Source organism: Bombyx mandarina, chromosome 13, assembly GCF_030267445.1.
Source record: "Bombyx mandarina strain Sakado chromosome 13, ASM3026744v2".
Taxonomy (NCBI): Eukaryota; Metazoa; Arthropoda; class Insecta; order Lepidoptera; family Bombycidae; genus Bombyx; species Bombyx mandarina.
Window position 1 is genome coordinate 4,855,423 of NC_143220.1, and position 23,333 is coordinate 4,878,755.

Genomic DNA, 23,333 nt, shown 5'->3' on the forward strand with positions numbered 1-23,333 from the left:
GCCACGTACCATCCGGTTTTGGAATGAGCCCCCCTCCACGGTGTTTCCCAAGCGCTATGACATGTCTTTCTTCAAACGAGGCTTGTGGAGAGTATTAAGCGATAGGCAGCGACTTGGCTCTGCTCCTGGCATTGCTGACGTCCATAAGCGACGGGAACCACTCACCATCAGGTGGGCCGTATGCGCTTCTGCCTATACGGCAATAAATAAAAAGGTGGGCTGTGAGCACGTCCACCCTTCTAAGAAATAAAATAAATAATAGTTTAAAAAAACTAACAAAATTCGCTTTTATAGAAAATTTAACTAAAAAAAAAATAAAATAAATTTGAATTAAAAATTGTGTAAGAAAAAATGATTTTATTGTAAAAAAGCGTGGGATGCTTTTCAGGATATTATCAAAATAACCCTTCTACTCATATCTGTTCATAAAATATTTATAACTAGCGACCCGCCCTCGCTTCGCTTCGGAAACATTAAAACACACATGAAACCAAAAAAATAAAATAAAATTTTTTTAAAAAAAAGTAGCCTATGTTCATCAGGGACAATGTCGGCTTCTAATGGAAAAAGAATTTTTCAAATCGGTCCAGTAGTTTCGGAGCCTATTCGAAACAAACAAACAAATCTTTCCTCTTTATAATATTAGTATAGAAGTATAGATATAGACTACTGCTACCATGCACTCCACGCTTTTTTTACAATAAAATCATCTTTTCTTACACTATTTTTAATTCAAATTTATTAAAATTTATTTTCTATTTTTTAGTTCAATTTTCTATAAAAACGTCTTTTGTTAGTTTTTTTAAACTATTATATATTTTTAATTTTTTAGTTGAATTTAAATTTTTTTTAATATTGTATTGTCATCGGTTCTTAATAAGTATACCAAATCTCGAGCTAATCCGACGTTTTGAAGGGGGTCAAAATCATGTTCCAAGATTCCGTTACAAACATACATACGTCTGAAGCTAATAAAAGCGTATTAAAAAGAGCTCATTCTCGGTGTAATTGACGCTCTAATTGCGAATTAGTGCCTAAAATATTCATACAGCCATATGACAGAGCGTTCACCCGCCGTACGCTATTGTATTCTCTGTATTCATGTAAGGGTTGAAAGGCTTTTTGATGTTCCTCTATCGTTTCAAACCGTCACAGCTCATGTAAATGAAAATAAAACAATATCAAAAGTAGAACGTTGTTTCATATTATATTCATTAATGTTGAATTTTGTTGTTCGTTATATATAATGTGACCATAATTTTTTTTTTGTCAAAGCAGGACATCTGCGGAATTGCATAATGATAAAAAGTATTTAGTACTAGCTGACCCGGCAGACTTCGTAGTGCCTCAATCGAAAAATAAAAGACCTAAAATTTTGTATGAAATAAACTTAAAACAAACAAAAGGAATCCGTCCGATGGGGGACACATCAAAGGAAAAACAAAATTGTTATTTTTATTGATTTCCGAGCATTTTCATATTTATCTACCTTTTAAACCTTCTCTCGACTTCTACAAATAATTCAAGACCAAAATTAGCCAAATCGGTCGAGCCGTTCGCGAGTTTTAGCGAGACTAACGAACAGCAATACATTTATATATATATAGATTTTACAAGTATTTTCTTGCAGAAGATAGAATAACACAAAAGAATCAAGGCACTGAACACAAAGTAGTCTTTTGTTAAATTAGCCAATTTAAACACTTCTAGTTCTATGTTGAATAGGAAAATAAATTTATCGTTTGGTCTCTTTGCAAAAGCGGAACTATGTCGGCCTCACTGGGGACAGCGGGACAGAATGCCCGAAAACGGGACTGTCCCGCCCAAATCGGGACGTATGGACACAATAGTTATACATCAAATACAGAGACATCAAATAATGTATCAAATTGAATGTTTGTGTGTTGATTTGTTCATGCGTAGTTGGTAGATTCAGCGAAGCACTGCTCTTGCTAGGGCTAGTGGTTTATAATTCCTCCCTGGTGAGCCCCGTGAGCTCATCTACCAAGCGTATGAGGGGGTACTCGTCAAAGGGAAGATCTTCTACCGAGCGGGTGATATTGCTCAGTAGACCCACGGCCCGAATGTTGTTGTTCGGAACTTATAATCATATATGCAAGCTTGTCTAGAAAATGTCGTAGGCGAGATTTGTTCATGTACTAAAAAATAAAGCTTCATCACACACAAGCAACCTCAGCAAAACCCCTGAAGCAGTAATGCGTTTCGGTTTGAAGGGTGGAGCAGCCGTTCTAACTATACTGAGACCTTAGAACTTATATCTCAAGGTGGGTGGCACATTTACGTTGTAGATGTCTATGGGTTCCAGTAACCACTTAACACCAGGTGGCCTGTGAGCTCATCCACCCATCTAAGCAATAACAACAAAAGACCATCACCAATTATCAGTTCCAAAATTTCGTGTAATGTAATTACGACAGTTTTCACAGGAAAATCGAAAACAAATTGCACTATTTTCCTTAGCGGCCTACAGCGGCCCGAGGCTGGTACTTCCGGCTCATATTAAAAGCGTTATCTTAAATCTTAACTGCCCTACACTCGAAACTGTAGGCTCCAATGAAAATGATATAGTTAAGCGGCAACACAAGGCAAAAAACACTCTATTTTTTTAATGATAAGGACGGAATTGCCTTCCTAGACCGTACAGAGGCCGTGTTATTTCTCATTATTAATTTGATAAGAAAAATACGATACTGTTGTGTACGATTTACGCTTTTAAATTGAGAGCTATAAAAAGGGTTTTTGTTTGAATGTAATTAGTATGCTTTTGTTATAAATGGTCATTTTGAACAGAAATGTTGAAATTAGATAACTTTTGTATTCAAAATGAAAATATTGTTGTTTTTTGGGGTATTAATGATGTCATTAGCATTGTTTTACATTACATTGTTGATTGTTTTGGATGTATATTTCAGACAAACCAATCAGTTGTTGACAATAACAAGTACATGTAAATAAAAACATGGAAATAAAAAATGGCTAAATATCGAAATAGCTCCTTGAACGTGTCGCACAAGCTAGCAGGGGATTTCTTAACCAAGAGTAGAACAACTGGTCTAACTATTTCAGCCACTTCTCAAAATATGTTGTTTGCACCAAACTTCACGTTCTATGCTCTATTACCTAATTGCTAAGTATCAGGTAATCCAAAACCTCATCTAAAAGTAATGTCATTAAATTAACCAAACTAGATGAGGTTTATTTTTTGATAACGCCATCTTGTTGTGTCTTTAAAGCGGTTAGTTGCCCTCAATTAAGAAAAATAGTATTATTATTCACCAATAGATGTCGCGAAGAGTTGATTATTGAAAACATGAATAAAACAACATTTTCTGAAAATAAAGCGTAGCCAGATCGATTTATCGCCCCCGAAATCCTCTGTATACTAAATTTTATGAAAATCGTTGGAGCCATTTCCGAGATTCAGATTATATATATATATATACACAAGAATTGCTCGTTTAAAGGTATAAGATAAAATAAATAAATAAAAAAGCAAAACAAAAGCGTCAATTCACGTAGCATTCAACACAAAGAAACTTCACCTAATCGTCTCGTACAACAGAAAAAGATAGCAGCGCACTTTCCCGACCATAAATAACTTTATTCCCGCTATGCATAGTCGAGTGTATGAATGTAATTTACGTATGAAAAATTACACACGCCGTGCGGTTTCATACAGATGCTTTTACATTGAATAACTTACGATGAAATGTAGTGGCCAAATTTACGTTGTAATATGTTGATTTTGGAGCTCTGTTTTAACCTAATTCTGTTCAGCTTAGCAAGTTTTTGTTTGGTCGAAGAATATACCATAAATATGTATACAGAGGTATTAATTTGGTCTTTTCTAATTTTGCAGTGACAAAATTTATCGACCGTACTTGAAGTGTGGTGAGTATTGGCATTTATGACGTACTGAGAGCCTATTGACATATGGTGTTTTTATTTTAGTTATCTCTTTAAGGACGTATTTGGCAGTTTATAAGATTCGGTAAACTAATCCACAATTTTCTTTCGAGGCTTGGGTTAGGCGAGCTGCTGAAACCAGCTGGCGGTGTATCGTGTTCCGACCCGGCAGGCTGATTCTGATACAGCAGGGTATATTGAAACAACAACAGTACCGCTCTAGACGGTCTGATTGGCTACGATACAGAGACGACCGATGTAGAGTCGTCGACTATCGCCTCGACAATTCCGCCGACCGGGCGTCCTTGCGGAGAACTGCACTGGTTGTAACGCTGACCGCTAAATTCCCCCTATCTTGCCCGCGCTCTGCACCGGGCGTTGGGCATGAGTGCAGGGCATGCGCTTAGTAGGTGGGCCTTTACTGTCTTCAGCCACCGAATCTCACATATACTGCGTGACCTCTAAACGCGGGAGCATCAAAGGAGGTTGGACCCAAAAAAAAAATGCGGGTCGTTGATTTTTTGCGTTTGAAATGTAGCATTCTAAGTTGCCCATTTTTTATGATAAATGTTGTGTTAGCGTAGTCGTAACTACGAACTTAAGCCTCATGATAGACAGGAATACGTTGAGAAGTAGATGTGGAAAAGTACTTATTACTATATTTAAGCCTCTTGATCCGCAAATATAAGAAGCCTATCTGTGCTTACGACTTCATTCTTGCAGATTTATTAAGTTAAAGTATTAAAACACGTAACAAGAACATAGAGCCATTGTTAAAACGAACAACATCAATATCGCGTACCACTCTAAGCGTTTTAAAAATTTAATAAATTTATAAAAAAATATGCCTAACGACAAATTACATCATTTTATTATACCGATGATAATCACAGATTTATAGTCACGAATTCAATTCGAAACACAAATTCGTCTAACAAGCTTCTCCAAACCAACATTTATACAGAACTCAACGTGTAAACACAAACAATCACTAAAGCTTGTATGTTATTCGATGTAATTTCTAAGTGATTCTCGCATATATACTAAAACCCTTTGGATCTGTTTAGGGGAACACGTGAATTCACTTGTTTAAAACGGATTTAAAATGTTCTAGTCTTACGTCTAATGGATGCAGGCGTCAATGCAAACATAAAACGATTTGTGTGTTACATTCACGTTTGTTTTACAAAGCACTTAAGCTTATTTAGTGAAGGAATTTAGAATTTTTTAAATTGTAATCAGAGTGATTAAAAAAATAATATCAGACAACCTTCGCAGTGTAGTCTTTTTTGCAGTTTTTAAGCTATTGCATATAATATATATATTATATTATTTTATATTATATTAATCGCGGGTTTTGAGCGCGGCGACCGAATCAAGAAATTCCGTAACGAAAATAAAACCTAACATCCCCACTCCGTCTACCATGTAGCTCGCGTTCAACACATTCACACGTTGCGCTTGTGTAGTGTTTGTCGCACTGCATGCGCATAATGAAAAGTCTGCCCATCTCTCTCTCTCTCGCGCAGACTAGCTTATGAGTGTGAAGGGACAATTAATGTTATGCTTTTGTTAATGTTTATAAATATAGCGTGGTCTTATTTTATTATTGTTTTAATATTAAATTATTATTGTCTAATTATAATTGCATAAGTTGATAAAAAATGCTACGAGGGCTGCACTAAAAGTATCGGGAATGGAATATTTCCACTGTTCCTGTCATATTAAAATCTTTTTAATTGAAAACTCCTTGGTTTTAAAAATCGAATACCATTTGTTTATTTAAAAAAAGATTCTCGGTCTTGTCACGAGGTTTTGTCAAACTTGTTTAGTCGTTGAGAAAATGGAATTGACTCGAGAAAATTCAAGAGCGATGATTTATTATTACTTTCGAAGTGGTTTAACACAAAAACAGTGTGTTGACCGGATCATTTCTGCATTTGGTGATGAAGCCCCATCCAAAACCACAATTTATCACTGATTTGCTGAGTTTCAACGTGGACATGTCAAGCTCAGTGATGATCCCCGTCAAGGTCGTCCAAAAACTGCAGTCACCCAAGAAAACGTTGATGCTGTGCGTAAGCTGATTGAGGAAGATCGACATGTGACATACCTCGAAATTCAGGCAACTTTAGACATTGGCATGAGTCAAATACAAATAATCTTGCATGAACAATTAGGTGTAAAAAAGTTGTTTTCCCGATGGATACCGCATTCGCTCTGTGAAGAGCAAAAAGCGGCTCGCGTTACTTGGTGCGTCAGAACTCTCGAAAGATTCCACGCAGGATCCTCAAATGATGTATACAACATTGTATCAGGTGACGAATCCTGGATATACGCGTACGAACCCGAAACAAAAAACGAGTCACGAGTTTGGGTGTTCGAAAATGAGTTAAAGCCAACAAAAATTGTTCGTTCACGGAGTGTTGCAAAAAAAATGGTGGCCACGTTTGTCTCCAAGACTGGCCATGTTACGACTATTCCTCTTGAGGGACAAAGAACGGTTAATGCAGAATGGTATGCTAGCATTTGTTTGCCACAGGTCGTTTCTGACCTCCGTAAAGAGAACTGCAGCCGCCGCATCATCCTCCATCACGACAATGCGAGTTCTCACACCGCGCACAGAACAAAAGAGTTTTTAGAGCAAGAAAACATAGAATTATTAGACCATCCGCCGTACAGCCCCGACCTAAGCCCTAATGATTTATATACTTTCCCTAAAATAAAGAATAAATTGCGTGGGCAGAGATTTTCATCACCTGAAGAAGCTGTGGACGCCTACAAAACGGCCATTTTGGAGACCCCAACTTACGAATGGAATGGTTGCTTCAATGATTGGTTCCATCGTATGGAAAAATGTGTCAAATTTCGCGGAGAATACTTCGAAGAGCAATAAATACATGTAATGAATGATTGAATGTCAATCTGTCATATGACAATTGACAGTTGTTTAAAATAATTTTTCGGTTAATGGACGTTGTGAAATGTGTGATAAAGAATTATTGAAGAAAGGGCATTAAATGTTGTTTCTTGTTGTTTAGAAGAAACGCAATTTCGTCTTTTCTTATTTAAACACCATAATTACTATTATAAAACAATTTTTTGCTTATAGACAAGCTTACAGCTCACCTGGTGTTAAGTGGTTACTGGAGTCCATAGACACTTACAACGTAAGTTTCGTCACCCAGAAAATGTCCTAAGGTCTCATTTTTTACAGTACAACAGCTGCCCCACCTTTCATAGCGAAACGCATTACTGGTTCACGGCATAAATAGGCTATCCTACCTGTGTGGACTCACAAGACGTCCTACGACCAGTATAATATTATACATTACATAAGGGGCGGGGTCTAGAAAACTATACTGACTAATGTATTTTTTTTTTATTTTTATTGCTTAGATGGGTGGACGAGCTCACAGCCCACCTGGTGTTAAGTGGTTACTGGAGCCCATAGACATCTACAACATAAATGCGCCACCCACCTTGAGATATAAGTTCTAAGGTCTCAGTATAGTTACAAGGGCTACCCCACCCTTCGAACCGAAACGCATTACTGCTTCACGGCGGAAATAAGCGGGGTGGTGGTACCTACCCGTGCGGACTCCCAAGAGGTCCTACCACCAGTGATTACGCAAATTATAATTCTGCGGGTTTGATTTTTATTACACGATGTTATTCCTTCACCGTGGAAGTCAATCGTGAACATTTGTTGAGTACGTATTTCATTAGAAAAATTGGTACCCGCCTGCGGGATTCGAACACCGGTGCATCGCTACACACGAATGCACCGGATTTCTTATCCTTTAGGCCACGACGACCTATTATAAGCGAATATTCTCAGAGAGACGTTTTATACATTAATATTTATATTACTTTTGACTACAATCAGAAATTAACATTAGATTATTGCAAAAACACAGTTTATTTTTCAAAAACGTAATGAATGCTCAAACGTTTGTTTATTCAATACTAATCACTCAAAAGTACTATTTCACCAGAAATAGAACAACAGAGCAGAAAGCTTTCTTGAAAATCCACCATTTATGTTATTAAAAGTTAAGGTAACCGTGAATAGGCAGTGCAACAATGAGCTTAGCAGCTTTATCGCTTTGAGTAATCTCATCTAAGCAGCCTTTTACGGAGAGGAATTATCCTGAATTAAAAGACGATATAAACGGTAGACTGTATATTTACAGCGTTTATATTTACTGATGTCTAGATGACAATATTTTAAAATCACACATTTCGATAATTTATTGAACACATAAAATGTAAAAGCTATTTTTTCGGTTTAATGATTTCATTATCATTTTATTTCTGATGTTTCGAATACTGTACAGTTTTCATGGTAATGATCGCCTAAGGTATTAATCGTAAAAATACTTTTAATTATGTCCACGTCTCGTGAAAACCGAAGAAAATATTTTATTGAACACAAATCAAAATTTTAGATGATAAATTCAAGTCAAACGACTAACATATTCACTAAGCCGAGATTACGCATGCCCGATATATCGCGTACCCTTTAAATAGTTATGTGACATCCATAAAAGCGTAAGGGACCCGGCTAGCCGCACAATCTATCAACAAAATACGTTCGACCATAAACCGCTACAAAAGTGGTGCTTATACTTTCACAAAAGATTCGTGAGGTCAGTTTGCGTGTGGCGAACTCATGGTACGTACGGAACACGCACACAAAATTTAGGGCGGGCCCTACTTCACGGCGCTTCAAGGGCAATGCGAATAATACGCCATTGTGGCCGAAAGTACCGGAAACTGACGAATCAATGGCTTATTCTACTGATAATGGGCGTCTAATTATTTTTTTGCTCCATCGACTTTCAGTTTTGCAATTGTTGGATTCCGAAGAAGTTCGAAAGAGCCTTGGGAAACAATGATTTTCTTGTTTTTTGATTGACTGCGATATGGCCGCGAGTATTGTTGTTCGTGATGGAAAATTTTGTGGAATTCGTTTGTAAAAAACTTAACGATTCGATACCACGATGAAGAATATAGCGCTGTTTAATTAGATCGTTGATTTTGTTTTGCTTTGTAATATACGTTATAATTGTTTACTCCTAATGAAATTACAAATAGTTATATATGTTGGCACACGTCAGGGATGGCTGAGCGGTAGTTTCCATCGTCACTCGTATTTGGTTGAACTCAGTTTATAAAAAGTCAATAAAACCTTTTGAATAATAATTATTGAAACTCAACACACACAACTTTCACAATGACAGGATAAACCGACAGTTTCGTTGCACATACCGACAGACCGACTGACTGACTGACTGACTGCCAGAGACTTACTGACTGAGACGGACGGAATGACTGTCTGACACGGAACGCCACGACTCTGTCCACGTACCGCCATTTTATACTGTGGCGTTACGGAGTCTACCCTACATTTTGTGATATTTATCAAAACAACATTTCATCATTTAAAATAATAATAAAAACCACCGTCTTAATATTACTAAAAGTCGTTATCCACGACATATATATGATTTATGAAGTATACGACGCACAAAATTAAAAAAAATTTAACAAAATTTGCATATTTTTTTACAAAATCTATCTAGCGAATAAAAGCTGTCAGGTAAGTGATTACTAAAACTATAATTAAGAATTCAGGCATTTCAATAGCCCATACTTAACGAATTTAGACATTTCCATTAGGTATTTAGTATAACCTCTTAAATTTATCAACAAAGCCGCTAAAATATGTAAATTAATTAAAAAAATCCCAGACATGGAGCGTTCAAGACGCTTGCCTGCAAGCTTTTGAGTGTGCACGAGAAAGCTTCTTGTCCTTAATTGCACGTGTATGTGCCGGAACGTATACAAATACATTGCGTGCATGTACTAATTACCAGAGGCCTACCTGTTCGTGCAGTAAAGCTGTTATGTGTTATAATTTGAAAGGATAGCCGCTACGTAAAACAATTGAGACTTCGAACTCAAAGTCTCAAATGGCTTGGAACTTACGTTGTAAGTCTATAGGCTACGATGATTGCTCAACATAAGGTTGGTTGTTGGACATGACTTACTTAGTGCAATAAATACCAAAATCGTATGTATATGCGACATCATACACTATCCGAAGTTCAATTAGGAACTCTTTTACACCTTCTGCACGTACTAGGTCCCTAATTAGATGCTGTTAGAAACGAATATAAATTTAAATTCCTATAATTATAAATTATATTTATACTTACTTTACTGCTACTTTTAATGTCTTCTATTTAATTTATTTGTTTTTATTACTGGCTTATTTATGTTTGAAACCATCCACGCTATACGATGTGGGTAGATCAAGGATATTAAATTATAAATTATAAGTTTCTACTTACTGTTATCTATATATATGAAAAGGAATTTCTGTTCGTTAGTCTCGCTAAAACTCGAGAACGGCTGGACCGATTTGGCTATTTTTGGTCTTGAATTATTTGTGGAAGTCCAGAGAAGGTTTAAAAGGTAAATAAATATGAAAATGCTCCGAATTAAATAAATATCACAATTTTGTTTTTCCTTAGATATGTCCCCCGTCGGACCGATTCCTTTTGTTTGTTTTAAGTTTATTTTATACAAAAGCTTAGGTCTTTTATTTATCGATTGAGGCACTACGAAGTCTGCCGGGTCAGCTGGTCTTTCATAAAAATCTTGCATCTTCTTTGGTTCGTTAATTAATTCAGCTTAGCTTTGCACATAGTGGCATTGTCAAAATCTTAGGTTCCCTTATCTGTGTCCAATAAAAAACCAGAATAGGTCTTCAGTCGACTTACAAAATCAAATAGGTATTATTTATACTATAGAAGCCTTTAAGAATGCGATCAAACAGTTCAATTATTGTAATCCCCGTGACGAAAAGGCAACTAATCTAATTATTGCGCAGCCTTTACTCCGAGCCGTTTGACGACATCGAAATTAACTGTCCATTTACAGGATCGAATTTTTTATTTAATTACGTTTTCGGGATCGTTCCTAACAAGCGTTACGATTGAGAAAAGATATGGACATTTTAAGTTGGATTTTAAAATAATTATTATAATGGTTGCTATCGAAAGCCGTACGGGTAAGGATAATTGTATAATACTATGTGCTGGCACGAAGCCGTGTGTTCCGGATTAAGGGATCAGATACCTTTCTACTTGATTTTTGAAAAAAAAAAGATGCGTGGTGTCGTGGGACACCGGATAGGAACTAAGTTCCAAATATTAATTTTAAGTTCTATTCGAGGTATAAAGAAAATAAAACTGGAGGTATCGCAACAACTCACGGTCATTCGGTAACGTGCGAACCTATTGTGGTACACTTCATTCACGGTTGTTTGCATAAGAGTTAGTGTGTTGCGCAAACGAACGCTCTGAGATCGTGGTCAATGAAAGATAAAACAATATGTTATTTTTTGTACGTTATTACAAAGTTAAGTCGTACACTGTGTGCATTACTAATAAAAATCTTACGTTACGGACGTTTTTTCCCGGTTAGGGTACCCCTCCGCATTGTCCCATAAAGAACTTCGTTCCAAAACTTTAAAACGTTGACTGCCATGTAGGTCACCGGTGCCCTACGTGGCGCTCTGAAGATTAATCGATTTCTCTTTTGGATCTTCTAACTACGACACCGGAATATATAGTAGACTCTGGAAATGACGAATCCGAAGATACAATAACAAAAGAAGGCAAAGTTAAGCAATCCAGTCGTTAGTAATAGAAATCGATTAATCTTCAAAGCGCCGCGTAGGGCACCGGTGACCTACATGCCAGTCTACGTGTTAAGACGAATCTAATGAGTATACATTCAATGAGTTAACCAAGAATTATTCAAATGTTTTGTTAGTCGAATCGCGATCGATAGTATCTATCATACGGTTCTTTTTTAATACGCTTTTATTAACTTCAGAAGAAAAAGAAGAAGAAGAAGAAGATGTTAGTATGGGCTCCAGTAACCACTTAACACCAGGTGGGCTGTGAGCTCGTTTACCCATGTAAGCAATAAATAAAAAATGTAACGGAATCTTTGAACATGATTTTGACCCCCTTCAAAACGTCGGATTAACTCGAAATTTGGTATACTTATTAAGGACCAATGGTAATTGAATATTTAAAAAAATATTGAAAAAATTGAAATTCAACTAAAAAATTAAAAATAAATAAAATAGTTTAAATAAACTAACAAAATACGCTTTTATAGAAATACCAACTAAAAAACAGAAAAAAAAGCGTGGGGTGCATGGTATCAGTAGTTATAAGTGTTTTATGAACAGATATGAGTAGAAGGGTTATTTTGATAATATCCTGAAAAGCACCCCACGCTTTTTTACAATAAAATCATTTTTTCGTACACTATTTTTAATTCAAATTTATTTTCTGTTTTTTAGTTGGATTTTCTATAAAAGCGGGTTTTGTTAGTTTTTTTAGTTCGTAGAGATTAAGCCAGCTCGTGGTTCTCTTCTCTATTATAGACACAAGAGGTAAGCTTCACTCTTCAAAACCAATAAAGCCACAGTCTAGCTTAAAGCGTACCACTGCTTACACGTTTCAAAAGTAAAAAAAGCACAATTGTATGAGAAACACACTAAATTATGACATATTTTTTGGTGTTGTGACGGACTTTCTTATTATGAATTTCAGTAACAACCGAACAAAGTGAACAGTGCGCTTGACTACAAGTCCGTGAACAAAAAATTGTATGAATGAGGTCACAACTAATGACTTTAAGTTTAAATATACGAATTCAAAAACGGATAAATACATCAGTGAATGAAATAATCGGGGCCTAATGAATAACAACCTCTTTTGTACCGGTTCACAAATCCCGCGGCCACCTATCAAAATTTTCTGATCAAATACGTACTTAGCAAACGCTCACGAATGAATTCCAAGATCAAGTAATAATACCGTGTCATAAAGATCAAACCCGCTAAAACTATAGCTTTCGTGGGTAATTTCTGGTAGGGCTAGAAAGTCTTGTGAGCCCGCACGGGTAGGTAGATACCACCAGTCTACCTATTTCTGCTGTGAAGCAGTAATGATTTGAAGGGTAGGGCAGATGTTGTACTACATATAAAATGGCAAAATTTACGTTATTTATGTCTGTGCGCTTCGGTAACCGCTTAACACCAGGTGGGCCGTGATGCTGATCCGCTCATCCACGCGTCTTAACAATAAAAAAAAAATAAAAAAAAAATTTGGGAATCAAGTTTTTTTTAAGGACCGAGCGACATTTACGAGGCATGTCTTCAAATCCAATCAAAGTATTTAAAATGGATCATTCATGCTGATTTCGGCTAAAGCGACAAGCGTCGGACTCTTAATTCATGAATAGTATCTTGATGTATATACATACGAGTATGTATATGTGTGTGTTTGTTCTAAATTACTTTCTAGACGCACGCTAGAGTATCGCACCTTAATATTTTTTCAATATATTTATCAAATCTTTTTAACAAAACGTGACAGTCAAAATATGTTGCTAATAATGCCAACAAGTACAGAGTGACGATCAAGAAATGTATAAAACTTATTTTCGAAGTGATTTTTAGAAAATCTTTAAGATTACTTCTACGAAAACGAAGTGACTCCGTTTTAATTTGCACCACAATTATATAGACGGTCAATGTATTTCTTGCATAGTTTGACCGTTTTTAATACAACGAACCTCGTTTATCTTACCATGATACCGTTTTAAAAGTATCTGTACGGTTTTGTCCGGACAACCCTCTGCTGTGATAATGATAACAGCTCCAATACCGATTAATTGTTTATTGATACGAGTATGCTGATTATGATTATTTATATGATAACAATGACATTATGCGGGTACGCGACGCCTTGCTGATGGCGGTACACGAACTGACTCGATAATGAATGACTTTGACGTAAAATGCATCAATGCAATATTATGTGCGCGCTGGCCCTGTACGATACATGACTCGTACAGTATCCTTTCGAAGGTGAATAAAGACTGCTTAGATAATTTAGACTGCTTTAATCTCTTTCGTATCCGTGACACCGCATACGTATTTTGGATTTACTTATTTAGCATCTATGTATTTTAATATCCAAATTAACCTAAATTATGTTTCACGACTTTTTTCCATTTTGTTTTTATTTTTTAGTAAAAAAAAAACAAATTAGCAAAACTAAAATCACCTGCGAAAAATATTTATTATTTTCTTTAATAGAAAATTACATTAACCTACATATTTAATATTTATTAATTTCTAAGCTTCTAACAAACACATGGCTGATATTTTTTTATGGAATAAAAAATTATGTTACACATTTTTTCTACTATCTTAGTTATACATTTTTTATAACACAAATAAAACTCACCAATCGCTATGAAATCCATACAAAAATAAGTCACAACACAAGAATAATTATCCAGTCTTAAATCGAGTAACTGAAAATTGTCACAGACCTCAACGAATCCTCAATAAATAGCACTAACAAAAAGTTCAGTACCACAGCCGTTTGTTCGTAAACTATTGTAGGAATACGCGCGGTTATTCGCGTGGAGCCGCCACGTAACGACCTCACTGTACTGGTCGACAGGCGGCCAATTACTGAGGACTACACGCAAGCCCGTGCCTAGCTCTCCCCTGCGCATGCGCCAAGCCGATTGACACCTAACCTTATATATACAGGAGCGAATATTCATAAGTTAGTTTTTAGTTTTGTTTAGAATGCTTCCCACGGGACGGTACGGGACGAGGTGTTTGCGAAATCAAAACAAACGAGCTCGTTCTGAACGTTAAAAGGGATATTTTGTTTATCTAAATGAAGCGTAATGCGAAAATTCGCAAGTTTTGTTTTCGCGAAATTGTTTCGAAATTTATTTGTTTTAAGGAGCATAATTTGAACGTTACTTCCACCTTCAAACCAGTGAAATAAAGCAGATTGTAGAATCAGAAATGGTTTCAGTACCTCTCGAATTTTGCCCTCTATTTACAAGTTTTTGGTTTAGAGCTTTTACAGATCAGCCTACTATTATTTTAGGAAAAAAATATCTGTGTCTTATTCACCAAGATCAGATCATGACTATGCCAACTGGCCACTAAAGGCCATGGCTTGAATACCACTATCGATCGTGAAACATCTACGTCTCAATTATGTGTATACCCTTCACCTTTCAAACCTAGAGAACGCATAACTGCTTCGCTGTAGAAATGAGCAGCTAAGTGCAACCTGCTTAATACCATATCTTCTTGCCTTTATCCCAATTTATATGGGATTGGCGCAGTACGTCCTCTTATTACGCTGCATAGAGATTTGGAATAAGATTTACGACCAGCTACCTGCCCGACGTCAATCCTCCTTGGCTTATATCGCCAGTAGTATATCCATTACAACATTCTACAAGGATGTACTTCTTCTATTTTTGATTTTGGTGTTTCTTTTACTTCATCTAATTCGGTATACTATATGATAATACCGAGGGAGAGGGTGATGGGAGAGATGTGCTCCGCACTAAGCGCTTCCCTCTGCCCCCTTTGCCTATTCATGAGTTCTGTCTCTTGCGAGGTTCGGACGTGGGTTGTTGAGCGACAGGAGGTTTTAGTCAGTTCAAGAGCGATTTCCTCCTGACCAAAAAAAAACTATATGATAATACTCACACCACTAGTAATTACATAATGTTCCAAAATGGTGACATACAACTAAATAACAATCCATCGTGAAACAATTATAATAAGACACCCACGCGTTTTTCTTAAGCGGAAAATGTGTCTTAGTCATGATTAATTCATTGGCGCTAAAATTAATCCGCCCGCCGGGACATCTTTTAAATCGCTAAAAGCTTTAACATCCATCCCCTTTTATCAGTACGATTGTACAAAACCACTCAACCCTTTTAAACCCCAATCCGAAGTGCGTCCGGTCGTTAGTACACATTAATGGAATCCACCGAGTTACTCTGTCGTGAAAATAACAAGGAGCCGTCGATTGTAGGGACCAATAAGTTTTTGAGCGAAACAAAAACAGCGTATCTTTAGTTTATCATCGTCAAGGCTTTTATTTAGATCTTCCAGGCGCCCTCAATGTTAGATTGGGGCCTATCAAGACCATGCGCGATACTCGGCTTTTAGATAGTCGTCGTGGCCTAACGGATAAGACGTCCGGTGCATTCGTGTTGAAGCGATGCACCGGTTTTCGAATCCCGCAAGCCGTTACCAATTTTTCTAATGAAATACGTACTCAACAAATGTTCACAATTGACTTCCACGGTGAAGGAATAACATCATGTAATAAAAATGAAATCCGCAAAATTATAATTTGCGTAATTACTGGTGGTAGGACCTCTTGTGAGGCCGCGCGGGTGGGTACCACCACCCTGCCTATTTCTGCCGTGAAGCAGTAATGCGTTTCGGTTTGAAGGGTGGGGCAAGCCGTTGTAATTATACATGAGACCTTAGAACTTGTATCTCAAGGTGGGTGGCGCATTTACGTTGTGGATGTCTATGGGCTCCAGTAACCACTTAACACCAGGTGGGCTGTGAGCTCGTTCACCCATCTAAGCAATAAAAAAAACTCGTTATCATTATTACAAAGAGCAATGCCGCGCCTTTCTAACCATTACGCAGTAGTACGTAATTTGTACAGCTTATTGACCGAAAACTCCGGTGGTTGCATCGGCGACCGTCGGTCCGGTGTCCGGCTGGATGGCTAAATTACCGTCATCCAGCGCTTCCCGGCCGAGCTTACGCTGTCCGAGATTAGTAGAAACAGGGTTGGAAACTTTGATGGGCGACCAATCAACGATTGCTTACTTTGGGTGCAAATTCCACATACCATACCAAAAAGGCTTTCGATTAATTGGTTATTTTCTTAATTTTTGGGCTCATAACATAAGTGCTATATTATGCTAAGCATAAAGACAAATAATTTAGAAACACTAAGCTTGGTGTAGTTACATATGCTGTAACTTTAGACGTGATATAATTGAACTTTTCCATTCCATTCTGATTAATAAATATTATCTTCGCTTTGCGCGAATCATAGACATAATTAAAATTGCTTTTACGGATAAATTTAGCATTTTTAATTGTTTTGGTAGTTTAAAAGTTTAATTAACTGATGTAAAGTTTAATTTTACTGGTGGTAGGACATCTTGTGAGTCCCCGTGGGTAAGTACCACCGCCCTACCTATTTCTGCCGTGAATCAGTAATGCGTTTCGGTTTGAAGGGTGGGGCAGCCGTTGTAACTATACTTGAGACCTTTTAGACCTTATGCCTCAAGGTGGGTGGCGCATTTACGCTGTAGATGTCTATGGGCTCCAGTAACCACTTAATACCTGGTGGGCTGTGAACTCGTTCATTCATCTAAGCAATAAAAAAAAATGATGTTACATTAATTTTATGGCTCTTACAGTTACGAATTTTCAAGCCCACACATTGCCAATTTACAAAAGAAAAACAACAAATATTTTTATGTTAAAACTTCGTATATGTATCCTTTGTTAAATAAAATCATTTAAAATTTAGTATAATTTCGAAAAAGCAAAGCCTAGTGAGTATAAAAACAGACAGGGTATTACTAAAATCAAAGTATTTTTAACAAGTTTTTTTTTCTGTTCAGAACAATTCGAAGTTGAGTGACCTTCGCTATCTCATCCTCATTAAAATACAAGAAATAATTGTCTTTGTAAGCTATTAATCATAATTTCAAGTAACAAGTTTGACGAGCGCCCGGAATAGGGAACACTTCGTGGAAATATCATTCATTATTCTTCAAATTGTACCTACAATTATTGGATTGTTAAATTTTGTATATACGCTTTAATCGTGAATTCGTTGCTTTGTCAAATCAAATCGTAATAATATTGGTATATATTTCCAAAGCAGTCGCAAAATAATTATGAAATATGAAAATGATTTTTAATCAGTTCCATTTATCTGTTTTAAATACTTTTCTATTGCTTGCATGTGTGGACGAGCTCACAGCCCACCTGGTGTTAAGTGGTTACTGGAGCCCATAGACATCGACATGTAAATACCGCCACCCACCTTGAGATATGAGTTCTAAGGTCTCAGTATAGGACAACGGCTGCCCCAGCCTTCAAAAATACTCGTAGAATCGAACGAAGAAGTAGGAAATCTTATAACTTCCACCTATGATTATGGAAATAAGAGGCAGGAAGCGCTGGATATGAACCTACTAAAATCCTGTCGCTTTGAAACAGTTTGTGCCTGAATCTTTGATGAAACAGAAATTAAACAAGGCAGTAGAGCAAGGCATGATAAGGTGTAAACGCCCTATTTACCTCCGTCAATATTCCGTCATGGTTCACGAAGTACTGGCAATCAACAGTGCCACGAGTACACTTACTAGTGGTAAGACCTCTTATGAGTCCGCACGGGTAGGTACCATCACCCTGCCTATTTCTGCCGTGAAGCAGTAATGCGGTTTGAAGGGTGGGGCAGCCGTTGTAACTATACTGAGACCTTAGAACTTATATTCCAGGGTGGGTGGCGCATTTACGTTGTAGATGTCTATGGGCCTCAGTAGCCACTTAACACCAGGTCCACCCAACTAAAACGATAAAAAAAACACCTCTTGGTAAATAAAAATCTTAGTAATTATAAGAAAAAAATGATATAATTATGAGAGCATCTGAATTCATAAACGGTAACAATAATCGACAAGTACGTGTGAGAGTTGGACTCGTAACACTAACTTTTCTAACCTTGTTAATATGATGTGAAAATACGATGAGGAAAATAAGGCTGACATGACAAGCAGTGAACCTGATGCAAGGACGCTAATAGACAGGCCAGTATGCAGCGGTGACCTCGTCGTGCTTATTATTAAAAAATCTATATGTGAAACTTTAAATTTTCAAAATAAATTGTCGAGTAAATCAAAATACTCACTTTAATTTTGCTGAAATGAAAACAATGTTATCGAACGACGTATAAATACATTCGTCTTTAATCAGTAACAGTAGTTACACTGCCTATCAGTAAACAGGAAGGGTTAAATCCTTCCACAGCTAGTTTCCTGTTTCCGTCCCTCGGCGAGGTGTTTACTGCCTTTCCTGCTCTGTTGCTATCCAAGATTATACGCTTTACACTCGAAAGGCTTATTTTGGAGGTGAATTTTGTACAGCTCTCGCAAAATGATAGAGGTGATTTTAAATAACGGAAACGCAATAAGTTTTCTAGGTGAATTGAGTTGTTTTTTTTTTGTGACTGGTTTTTAAATAATAAATAATCAATTCGTGTTTTATCATAAAAAATCTGAACTAAAGAATGGCAATTATCATCATCATCATCATCATCATCTCAGTCTATAGAGGTAGGCGTCCATTGGAGCTTTCCCGATCCTGCGGACAGAATGGTAGGCAGTTGACGTCGCCCCAAACACGTCATTTCGGATCCTCCCGATCCACTAACGGTGCTTTTAGGTACCTCAAGCACCGGTCATGGTTCTCTACGAACCCGTCGCTTGCGATGAAGGGCTCGACGAGTCAATTAACCCTCAGACACAGCCCACTGAGTTTCTCGCCGGATCTTCTGATTGGGTCGCGTTTCCGATCTGGTGGTAGATTCTGCGAAGCACGGCTCTTGCTAGGGTTCGTGTTAGCAGCGTCGTCAGGTTTGAGCCCCGTAAGCTCAGCTACTAGTTAAGGTTACGCTGATATAGCCTCTCAAAGCTATCAGCTTAGGTAGGAAAAAAAAAAGGTCTTTGTATGATTTCAAATAGTGCTGCGTCCACTATCCGCGCCGCCCGCATTTATGAGCAAGAAATTCAAAGCAAAATAAATCCGTTGCGTGCGGTGCGTCACGATCCAATGGACGCGTATCTTAGCTGTCCACTGCTGAATTTAGGGCTCTCCAATCGACCGGTTCAGTATGGCCGGTCCGTTGCCACCTGAATCTAACGGGTCGGATTTTCACTAGGCCGTCGATCCATCTGGGGGCCGTCTCACACTGGAAAGCGCATCCTTCTGTCCCATAGGTCGTCCGATCATGTAGCCTGCCCAATGCCACTTCAGCCTGCTATTTCACATTAAGGCAGAAAGTATAAAAATTTGGGTATATAATACATTTTCGTCTTCCTACCATAAAATAAAAGTTTTGCGCGCAACCGCAAACAATAGAACGCAATATTGTTCAGATTTGTCGCGAAATTACGTGAGAAAAAGTAGCTCCCGTTTACGAAAATCCGCTTTGGATTCGCAGAATAAGTAAACCGTTTTCAAAGTATGCTACATAGCGTCTACGGGGATCGTAGCGTTTTCGTAGCAAGTGCTACGGATTTGTTTTAATATGAATTTGTTTGATAATGGAAGATTTTTTTTCTCATATAAATATGAGTATAGCCCGAATTTTACTGATGAAAGATTTGTAATTCCATTAATGTAATATATTTTAGTTTAATTTCTAATGTTTTACTTAAAAAAGCATACCAGAGAGAGAAGGGTTAGAAGATATCAAGTGTTCGTATTTGAAAGGCGGGGTGCCATTAGAGATTGAGACTTTAAGCTGTTGTCGTAAGGTGGGTGAAGGCAATCACGAATTGATGTACATGGGATCTAACAGTCATTTAATACTCGACGACCGCTGAACTCATTAAATATCTACAGCAACATAAGAGACACATCATGAAAAAAATAATTCAAATTCAATAATATATCCCAGCGAATGACATAAAACAGAATAGGATCAACAGACTTAATTTTACTGTATGATTAGTAGTACAAAAGTGAAATGAATAATGAGCGATTTAATGAATAGCCAACCACTCAGAAGAAGGTAAAGGAAACAATTTTTTTTTAAATGAAAACCTCGACTGTAGCATAAATAATTGAAAATTTTAAACTAAAATCTGATGGTATATAACTATACATACATCAAAGTAGCTTTTAACGATGAAAAAAACCCACATACGTCTGTACTTATGCAAACTTATGTAGGTGTCAACGCATTTGATAACCAGAAAATTGACTTTCCACGTACTTTTCCTCGGGAAATAAAGTGAAAAATGCCGCGTGAAAGACCTCTTTATTCACTTAGGGATGCGAGACGAAACTTTGAACTCATATCTTGGTTAACAAGCCGTTGCGTTTGGAGAAAGATATGTTATTTTAGGCGCGTCTCGTTCTAAGGGCAATAGTATATTCGATTCCACTACAATTGAAATTCAGTGACGGCCTATGAGGTGACACGTGAGTGATATTAAAATGCTATCTATTTAACGGAGTGAATTTGGCTAATGATCATGTTTACTTTGAATAAAATTTCTATTTCTTTCTTCTTTTCTCGGAACTTGAAAAAAAGAGATATTTTAGAGCACAGGAAACACCAAAGAAAGTTGTTCGCTCAATATATAGATAGTATATTTACCCTTAAAGATAAACTTTCCGATAATCCACTGACAGTACTTACTAAGAAACTTAATCGAAGAAGGCAATTAGAGTATACAGCAGGCTATGTTCTTAGATTCATACACATCTTCAATGATATATAATTGTCTGAGGAGTAAATTAGAATGGGACGTGTTTGACGAATGATTTGTGAAGAGCTAGCATCCGATGAGCTCCATTTAGGTAATTAATCACTCTTGTTCGATCGATACACTTTGAGTAACCAAGTTTCAGTATTGCTGGTTTTTCGATAATGTTAATACACGAGTGCGTGCAAAAATGTAATAATTTTTGGAATATTATGATAGACTGGACATTTTTTTACTACTTCGTTGAGTGGACCAGGTCACGGCCCACCCGGTATTAAGTCGTTACCGGATTCTATAGACATCAACAAAGTAAATGCCGCCACTCATCTTAAAACATGGGTTCTAAGTCTCAATTTTAACAGTGACTTTGAACTAATATTTTAAGATACCACCCTTCGTGCCGAAATGCATTATTTATTCACGGCTGAAATTAACAGGGTAGTAGCAACTATTTTTGCAGGCTCACAGGATGCTAATACCAGTACTAATACCACCACACTTCTTTTTTTTTTTTTTCCATCCCGCCGGTTCCCTCGGTCGCTGGGCCAAGAGCCCGATTGATAGTGCCGCGCTACACTTTCCCCCGGAGCGGTCGGGGGAACGCGACCTACCACGCCCGCCCCACGCCTAGGTTCCTCAATACCACCACACTAGCTAAATTATTAGAACGTGCGCCATATTTTTAATATATATCATCTATTCCTATAAGGCATGTCATCTAGACAGTTGCATTGACTTCATATTGAACGGTACTGTTTTTGTGACATTTCTTTGGACGCGGTCGAAAAGTTTTATCGTCAATCTTTCACTTGATGTGAATATTTGCTTAATTACCTGAAAAGCAGACACTATCGTTGTAAAACCGAATGTCAAGGTGCAAAAGCAACATTTTATTACTGGTGGTAGGACCTCTTGTGAGTCCGCGCGGGCGGGTACCACCACCCTGCCTATTTCTGCCGTAAAGCAGTAATGCGTTTTGGTTTGAGGGTGGGGCAGCCGTTGTAACTATACTTGAGACCGTAGAATTTATATCTCAAGGTGGGTGGCGCATTTACGTTGTGGATGTCTATGGGCTCCAGTAACCACTTAACACCAGGTGCGCTGTGAGCTCGTCCACTCATCTAAGCAATAAACAAAAAAAAACAACATTTAATGTCAATTTAAATGTTTTTTCCTTAAGTTTCGTTATATGTTTAAAATAAATGTTTACAAAATCGGCATTTCACAGCATTCAAAGGCATACGAAGAACAGGTGTAAACAATCAATTGTAACGATACAACATTAAACTGGATTTGTATTCGCGAGTTAGAAACATCACAGAGCGTATATCGTTCTCGCCATTCTTAAAAGGAATGAAACGCGCGAACTCCAATATTCTTAAGTCGGTGTTTGCATTGTGAAAATTGAGCAGTTTGCTTCTATCGTACGGAACACAGAGGAACGTCGCTTTTTTAACTTTTCACGGTTCCATAGTCACACTTCTGTTACTCGCACTCAATAAGGAATGGAAAGCTCAAGGCAAACAGCGCCGTATAACTGACACACTAAAACGTATTTTCTTTTGGCATAATTTCTGATACAGCACCTTTGTGAATTCGAGAACAGTCGAAAAGTTTAAAGTTCCGAAGTTTATTTCGACTTAGAAATTATCTATTTATTATGTCACGTGGAATGTGAAGTTGCTTATTTGAAGGCAGTAAATAAAAGTAAATTGTTATTTCGCAAGTCTTCTACATTTGTTAGACTTTGATAAAAGCGAACGTGTTAGTCGAGTGGAATATCGGGGACGAGTTTAGGATTTAGGTGAGTAAATTTTCTGCAAAAGAAGTTAAGATTCGGAGGACTCGAATATGAAATTATGTACAGAATTTTTTTAGGGCTCAACTTAAAGCATTAAAAACTGATAAGACTGGTTTTGTTTTGGGACAGGGACTAA

The 23,333-nt window shown here is 37.3% G+C and overlaps 1 protein-coding gene across 1 annotated transcript in view; it reads right to left on the reverse strand.

Moving 5' to 3' along the window:
- Window positions 1-14,494, reverse strand: part of LOC114239698 (kin of IRRE-like protein 2) — a 198,986-nt gene extending 184,492 nt beyond the window's left edge. Inside the window, exon 1 of the mRNA XM_028170043.2 lies at window positions 14,274-14,494. The gene's annotated coding sequence lies outside the window, so the exon portion shown is untranslated. The remainder of the gene's footprint in view (window positions 1-14,273) is intronic.
- Window positions 14,495-23,333: the final 8,839 nt, after the last annotated feature.